The sequence below is a fragment of the Tachysurus fulvidraco genome, chromosome 2 (genome assembly GCF_022655615.1).
Source record: "Tachysurus fulvidraco isolate hzauxx_2018 chromosome 2, HZAU_PFXX_2.0, whole genome shotgun sequence".
NCBI classification, from domain to species: domain Eukaryota; kingdom Metazoa; phylum Chordata; class Actinopteri; order Siluriformes; family Bagridae; genus Tachysurus; species Tachysurus fulvidraco.
This window is the reverse complement of record NC_062519.1, coordinates 17,419,392-17,427,990: the sequence shown is the minus strand read 5'-3', so window position 1 is coordinate 17,427,990 and position 8,599 is coordinate 17,419,392. Positions and strand designations below refer to the sequence as shown.

General features: G+C 46.4%; 1 protein-coding gene across 1 annotated transcript in view; it reads right to left on the bottom strand.

Annotated features, from left to right (window-relative positions):
• sema3fb (sema domain, immunoglobulin domain (Ig), short basic domain, secreted, (semaphorin) 3Fb) overlaps positions 1 to 29 on the bottom strand; it is an 88,678-nt gene extending 88,649 nt beyond the window's left edge. The window contains exon 1 of the mRNA XM_047810517.1: positions 8 to 29. The gene's annotated coding sequence lies outside the window, so the exon portion shown is untranslated. The remainder of the gene's footprint in view (positions 1 to 7) is intronic.
• Between the last annotated feature and the right edge of the window lie 8,570 nt (positions 30 to 8,599).

Here is an 8,599-nt window from a genome sequence, read left to right as displayed (position 1 = left end):
CACCTACTCTTTGAAAACACTCCATGCCGAGCTGGTTCTAAGGGCGACCTCGTTTGATCCTCACCACAGTAGGGGCTGAGCACGGCATCGGGGTGAATCCCAGCTAGACTCGGCTTCCTCCTTGTTCTTCTCCCGAGGAACCCGGCAAAAGGAATAGCTGATAAAATGGAAAAGAAAAAAAGCACCCACTCGGTTCCCCCTGCTGCCGAGCCGCCTGCTGTGCGATGAATTATTAAAAGGCCAGGGCTTGTTTTTGTTCTTCGTTAGTGTACGAAACTCCTCCTGCTTCTCCTTCTCCTTCTCCTCTTACTGATCCATATCTCAGGAAGCAGATTTTATTAGAACACACCAGTGGCACTCTGCCCGAGCTGGACGGAGGCCATTTTGGCAAACGCATCAACAATCAGAGGTTTGTGTTCGGACAAAATTAGCTCTCTCACTAAACTCTAACACAGACGGATCAGCGTTCCGTTCCGACCGAGAGACGAGCGGCGAGACGAACGACGATCTGCCGGACACCCTTACATTAACACGTTTTCTCACAGGTTTGCGTTTCTATAGCAACAACTTGTTTCCTAGACATTTACTGAACATTTATGGAAGGAGTCTCCATTGTCAGTGGCAGCGAGGTGAAGCGGAAACTTCTCAGACACGAATTTTACGCCTCGTGTTTTTTTTTTGTTTTTAATCTCTTATAATCTTCCAAAAGAGATCATTTTTGGAAAGTCTCGGACACTTTGCGGTGTTATTTACAACATCCTGACTGCTGACGATTAAACAACAGAATAAAAAAAAACTCCTGAAGAAAGAAACAAGAGATCGTGTCCTTCATTCTGAGGAGTAATGTATAGAGATTTCGCGGGACAGATGATAGAAATGTCTGTACGCATGTGTTTAAAGTTATAAGCGGTAATGATGTTTGGCAGACGGTTTGAGCTCGGACGCGGCGGCGATGGCCGAGGTGACGACACGCCGAAGGTTTCGGCCAGACGTCTGAAGAGCAAGAGGCCTGTTACAAGCCTGATATCATATTTGACACTAGTATTAGCACCCGGTCTGAATCGACGCAGCTCGCTGTAATTTTTATCCATGGCCTCGATTAGCTACGCCGCGCACCTGCCGAGGCCAGACCCGAATAATACACCATCCCAGAAATGTGCTGACACGAGGTAGCATTGTAGCACTGCAAAGTCTCTGGGCTAAACACGGTCCGACCTTGTCACCGGAGCAAGGTGAAAGTTTGGCTAATGAACAGCAGCTGAAACATAACGTGAGGCACCACACAGAGGCTTCCAGCAACCAGGACGCTCAGCACCTCTGCATTTAGGCCGAGATCGTAACACGAAACCAGGATGCTTTTTTAAAATCGACGACACAATCGATGAGAAGGGAAAATGCTTTCAGAGGACACACACACACACACACACACACACACACACACACACACACACACTGTCAGGTGCTACATGTAGCTAACAACCCACAAAACACAGGACACATAAACGCGTATTAGCGTGGCTAGCATTCCTTTCCTGTAAAAGGATCCGGGCTCTATGTTTATAGCTATGTGAATACATCAGATCTTTATCACGGACGTTAGTGTGGCAAGACGCTGTGATCTCGAACACTTTGCACCACGACGTTATGGGAAAATAATCACACACGTGACGTGGAGGTGTGATGACGAGTCGCTCTTCCTCTTCAGGATGAAAAGGGACTCTTCAGATTCTCCTCAAACTTTGCCGTCTCTCACCATCTCTCAGGAGCGGCACTCTGACACAGAGAGCGTCTGGAGGAACAACAGCTCCTCGTTCACACTCGTCCTGTCGGAGCGCTGCGCTTCTTTCCCTCACTTCAAAGCCTCTTAATGGCTGATAATTTACAGCCTCTTGAGTTGAAGAGCTTCAGCTCTTTTCTCACCCTGTGTCTCAGGGTAAACCTCATTATTCATGACCCTGTCACTCTGCACAACACACTCCAAATACCCCCAGGGTGTGTGTGTGTGTGTGTGTGTGTGTGTGTGTGTGTGTGTAGTGGCTGCTCATTGCTGTCCAGTGATGGACACATTTACATCACAGAACCTGTCATTTACAAAAAAAAATCTCAAACACATTCAGATGTTTTTCTAACAGTTCCCTGTCTTTATTTACACGTTTACAACACAAACTTGTCAGCATCTGCATTTAAACAAGCTAACAGAGAACAAAGCAGAAGGGGTGTGTGTGTGTGTGTGCAGTGTGTATGCAGTGTGTATGTGTGTATGTGTGTGTGTGTGTGTGCAGTGTGTATGCAGTGTGTATGTGTGTGTGTGTGTGTGTGTGTGTGCAGAGTGTGTGTGTGTGTGTGTGTGCGCGCAGTGTGTGTGTGTGGTGTGTGTGCAGTGTGTGTGTGTGTGTGTGTGTGCAGTGTGTTTGCAGTATGTGTGTGTGCAGTGTGTGTGTGTGCGCGCAGTGTGAGTGTGTGTGTGCAGTGTGTGTGCAGTGTGTGTATTTGTGTGTGCAGAGTGTGTGTGTGTGTGCAGTGTGTGTGTAGTGTGTGTGACAGAAACCGTCAGCATCTGCATTTAAACAAGCTAACAGAGAACAACGTAGAAGGTGTGTGTGTGTGTGTGTGTGTGTGCAGTGTGTATGCAGTGTGTATGTGTGTGTGTGTCTGTGTGTGTGCGCGCACAGTGTGAGTGTGTGTGTGCAGTGTGTTTGCAGTATGTGTGTGTGCAGTGTGTGTGTGCGTGCAGTGTGAGTGTGTGTGTGCAGTGTGTTTGCAGTATGTGTGTGTGCAGTGTGTGTGTGTGCGTGCAGTGTGAGTGTGTTTGTGCAGTGTGTGTGTGCAGTGTGTGTGCAGTGTGTGTGTGTGTGTGTGTGTGAGTGACAGAAACTGTCAGCATCTGCATTTAAACAAGCTAACAGAGAACAAAGCAGAAGGTGTGTGTGTGTGTGTGTGTGTGTGTGTAGTGTGTGTGTGCTGTGTGTGTGTGTGTGTGTGTGTGTGCAGAGTGTGTGTGTGTGTGCGCGCAGTGTGTGTGTAGTGTGTGTGTGCAGTGTGTGTGTGTGCGCGCAGTGTGAGTGTGTGTGTGCAGTGTGTGTGTTTGTGTGTGCAGAGTGTGTGTGTGTGTGTGTGTGTGTAGTGTGTGTGCAGTGTGTGTGTGTGTGTGTTTGTGTGTGTGACAGAAACTGTCAGCATTTGCATTTAAACAAGCTAACATAGAACAAAGCAGAAGGTGTGTGTGTGTGTGTGTGTGTGTGTGTGTGTGTGTGTGTGTGTGTGTGTGTGTGTGTGTGTGTGTGTGTGTGTGTGTGCAGAGTGTGTGTGTGTGTGCGCGCAGTGTGTGTGTAGTGTGTGTGTGCAGTGTGTGTGTGCGCGCAGTGTGAGTGTGTGTGTGCAGTGTGTGTGTTTGTGTGTGCAGAGTGTGTGTGTGTGTGTGTAGTGTGTGTGCAGTGTGTGTGTGTGTGTGTTTGTGTGTGTGACAGAAACTGTCAGCATTTGCATTTAAACAAGCTAACATAGAACAAAGCAGAAGGTGTGTGTGTGTGTGATTATGTATAAACTTGTTTATGAGTGAATGTTATATATTTGGTCACATGTTCTTTCTTGAACAAACAGCTTTACAGAATTTACTGTTGACCTTCAGTAGTAATTGTTTTTATTTTGTATGTTTTACACTTTAGTGCGGTGTCCGGATTTGTGACATTTGCTCTGCACCTCCACTCTGAATGTCAGTGTGATTAGGGGATGTTTAGTGGCAGGTTAAAGGATGATTAGAGGATGATTAGAGGATGATTAGGGGATGAAAAGCTCCTTTTAAAACACAGTACTTTATCTTTTAAAGAGCCTCTTTACATGTAAGCCATGAACCAGGCCTCAGTCCGTGCCTCAGGCTCAGGCTGATCCCAGACGCTTCAACAAACCTTCAGTAGATCAACGTTAATTCCTTCCCCTCCCTCTCTCTCTCTCTCTCTCCCAGGTGTGGCGTGAGCGTCAGACCGGCTGTGCCCGTGGCGTCATGCCACCTGGGAGGACACGCCCCTTAACCCTCGGCTCACTCTTTTGATTCATTAGCAACGTTGCTGCTTGAGGCTCATCAATCAGAGCTGAAAAAAAGGTCAGGATTAATAACTCACCTGTCTTTAACCACTAGGACAGTTTCTCATTATCACACACGCACACACACACACACACACACACACACACACACACACACACACACACACACACACACACACACACACACACACACCTTTCTCACAGCGCGGCCTGTAATTATGAAGGCTCTTGACATGCCAATACGTTTTCTCCAGGCAGAGTTCAAAGCAGAGCCGTGGATCATTACAGAGACGGACAGCTGGTCGCAAACTTAACGAGCCGCTCGACTTCTTCAGGAACCGTCGCCTGAATTCTGCGCAGAACCAAATTCCGGTGTTCCGACATCATCATCGAAAACGCCTCTCCAGAATCTGAGGAACATCTCACTTCATCAGAATCGAGAAACATCTCACTTCATCAGAATCGAGGGACGTCTCGAGTGTTGTACAGCTAACGCTAACTCTCATAGCAGCCATGAGTCAGAGGTTTTTTGGTTTGTTTAGGCATCGAGGTGCTAATCGAGGTGTTAAACAGAAATCTGTCAGAGTTTGGCTGTTCGACGAGGAGGAACGGTGAGACGCGAGCTCCACCCGCTAGCTGGAGAGACAGATTAGCTTCATTCTTCATTTTCTGCTCACTCACCTCAGGTTCCTTTGACTTCACAGAAGGTGCTTGTTCTTTTTGTTGTAGAGAAAATAAAGTTAGACAGTGAAGGCTACCAGCTGGAGAAACTCCTGAAGGGGTAAAAAGGATCCAGTGAAGAAGAAGAAGAAGAAGAAGAAGAAGAAGAAGAAGAAGCCTGAGCTTCAGGTTTTGCTCTCAGCTTCCTCTCAGACCCTGCTGTAGATTTCTCCGGCTTTTAACACAGAGCCGACCGGAATGCTGGAATTCCGTCTAAGCGGTCGGCAGCATCAGCAGCACGTTACGAGCTCAAACATGTTTGTTTATCACAATCTTGGAGCAAACTGAGAAATATTTTGTTCTAGACCTTCCACATTCCTCAAATGACTTTGTGGATAAACTTTTGAGCTTTAAACCAGCGTCTCCGACTCAAGCCAAAATTCAACTGGACGGTTTTTCCACCTGGAGTCACGATGGCTGTTTCCACAGCGTGTGACGTGCCGATGCTTTAAGAGTCCCGCCGATTTAGCACCACTTCATCCGAAGACAGTTAGCGATGACGTGCTGTTACGCTACGCTGGAGTTTAGCGAAACACTGCTAGCTATAAATGTCCAGAGATCTCAAAAAATGAACATCTTGTGGCTTTAAAATCGACCTTCTGGATCACTCGAGCGACTAACTTTCATTTCTACTCCTCTTCAACACTCTGGTCAGGCACATTCAAACATTTAGCTAGCTAGCTAGCGAATAGGTTAATGCTAGCTAACTAGCCATGTCTTCAACTAGCCTTAGTTTTTGGTAGCTGCTTTAGTGAGAGAACGAAATACTTTATTACTTTATTATTAAATACTTAATTATTTTATTATTATTAAATACTTTATTCAGAATAGACAACGCAAACTAACAGCTAATAACAGACTCCTGTGTATAGTCATGCCAAGCTGTCCTTCATCATTAGTAAACAGAGCATTAATGAGCAAATTATATTCTGGTGTTCTTTAGCAGCAGGAGGGGGGGGGGAGAGAGGGGGGAGAGAGAGAGAGAGAGAGAGGGAGTGAGAGAGAGAGACAGAGAGACAGAGGGGGGGAGGGGGGGAGGGGGGGAGAGAGAGAGAGAGAGAGGGAGAGACAGAGAGAGAGGGAGAGACAGAGAGAGAGGGAGAGACAGAGAGAGAGGGGGGAGAGAGAGACAGAGACAGAGAGAGGGGGAGAGAGAGAGAGAGAGAGGGGGGGAGACAGAGAGAGACAGAGACAGAGAGAGGGGGAGAGAGAGAGAGAGAGAGAGAGAGAGAGCACATAGCTATGATGTAAAGAGCTTTAAAGTCTCACAGATGTGCTGTGGCTCACTGTGTGTTTGTCTGAGCATGAGTCAGGAGTCGAGCCAGGAGTCAAGTCAGGAGTCGATGATAATCAATTTCTTTCCCAATACCTCCCTTTTTTTGGAAACGATTATGAGTGAAACAGACTGTGATGTAAAGAGCTTTAAAGTCTCACAGATGTGCTGTGGCTCACTGTGTGTTTGTCTGAGCATGAGTTACTGTAGGAGTCGAGTCAGGAGTCGAGTCAGGAGTCGCTGGTAATCAATTTCTTGATTGCTCAAGTGCAAAAGAAGGTGAAGAAGAAGAAGAAGAAGAAGAAGAAGAAGAAGAAGAAGAAGCAGCCACCCCTCAGCTGGTGCACTAGTCATCTGGACTAAGGAAGAGCATCGTGTTCATTTCATTCCTCTACAGCAGTTCCTTCATTACGCAGGGAGGAAAAACTGATGTATTTTGTGCACAAGTTCACGCTAACCCTCTCCTCCGAACCCCAGCCAGAGCGCTGAGTCAGTGTACCGGAGCTGTCAGGGGATCTGCTTCTGAGGTTCACATCATAATAAACCTGATTACATCTTCACCCAGGAGCTCAGGGCTTTTAACCACGTGATGGTAACAGCTCGGAAATCCCTCACGGCTCACGCCTCAACTCCGTTATTAAAACGTCAAGTACAATCCACGGGAAAGAGAGAGCGGCGTTATTGCAAGAGCCCTCGGTAGAGATTAGAATGTATAAAGTGAGAAAGGAAACATGCCATTTTTTAAGATTCTGTAAAAACTTCTCAGGGAATTCAGAGGAAGCTGAACTCTGCTGACCGAAACGCTTTTATTCGAACACATTACAGCGAAGCTTGGAGCTGGACGCAGCCCAATTTTGCTGGCTCTGTTGCCGGGACTAATATTGTTGCTTCTACACAGTAAAAAAAAAAACGCTTTATTGTGACAGTAAATTTAGCGAGGACTCGATATGAGAATGGAAGAAGCCCAGAAGAGCCTGGAGGTGCTGATGGAGACATGGCGATGGAGACGCTGAGACCGGGACAAGCTGGAACTAAAAGATTTAAAGACTTTTCTTCATAACAGAGATTTCAGGTTGTCTTCTGCTCTTTTATTACACAAGGACATGACTACGAGCTCATAAAAATGTCACATGTTGTGTGTGTGTGTGTGTGTGTGTGTATGTGTTTAGAAATCGCTCATTCTCACCAGGAGCTGGTTCTCTGAAGCTTGTTTTGTTCACAAGCTTGTCGTGTTGCCGTTTGATTCGTTTAGCAGTTTAATGCTTCCACAAAGCACCTTTACAGAAACACGGATGTCGACTGAAAGCTGTTTTGTCACTCGAAACTCTCGAGCTCACACCCAGGACCAGTTCTGGGCTGATTAAAAGGGCAGGTCCTGTGTTCAGAAAGCAGGACTGCACTGGCACTACAGAGCTGAAGAGGAACTCGGCTGGTCGTGATGTCACACGATGAGGTCGGTGACCTTGAAAGAACGTGTCGAGGACTGAACTCTTTCAGCGTCTCACACACAGACAGAAAGACAGATAACGTCTCACTTCATGGACTTAAAACAACAACTGTTCTAGAGTCAATGCTAATCCTGAGGCTTCCACTGAAGATCTTCCCAGTTCTGCGTGTTTCTTCCTCATGTCTCTCTCAGGGACTTTTCCGTCAACGCTGTCGCCTCGGTCTCGCTCTTTAGGGATAAATCCACACCTCCAGTTGTATATCTGTGAACCTGCTCTGAGGTAAAGTCCTGTGTCGAGAGCAGTGTTTCCTCGGTGTTGAAAGGTGAAGGAATGAGTTTCCATTCATCATCTCCTCCTCCGAACTGCCTCATGCAGGAAACTCAATCCACCGAGTGAAAGCCTGCATTAGCTTCTTCTCTTCCCTCCTCGATCCGCCGCCGTAACACCGGCGTCTCGGATCCCTATGCGCCTCTCTGCGCAATGAGGAACATCTGGAGGACTGGAGGAGAAGCTGACGTGAGTGTGATTAGGACAGATGATGGAGTCAGGCCTTAGGCTAGCACACTAACACTGTTAAGGAGGAGGAAGTGGAGGACATGGCGTATGATTTAAGGACATCTGAGGACACAGGGATAACAATAAAAACGGAGCAGTAAAGAGGATCCTGGGTGAAAATATCTTCTCAGAGCTGATAGGTGCATATGAGTGATGAAGTGCAACGACTTTTAAATAAAGTTTTCTGTGTTTACAATTCAGTTCTCACATCATGTTGTACATTTACAGACTGTTTTTTATATGTTTAACCCCGCCCCCTTATTTGTTTTGATTGACATGATCACACTAGAACAAAGGTACCTATGCTAGCATAACTAACCAATGCTAGCAAAGAATCGTCTGTTTTATCCCTACATACTAAAAGCAAAACCTTTTAGTCTGGCATAATAATCTTATACACATTTATGCTTACATTTAGCAGATGCTAGCTTTAGCTAACAGATCAGTTTGCCTGTTAGTCAGCTGCACAGACATTTGGGTTTAAGCTCAATACATTGATCTAGCCAGGTGTCCCCTTCATTAGCTCCTGTACCTGTGTCAGATGTGTTGCACTACAGAAGAT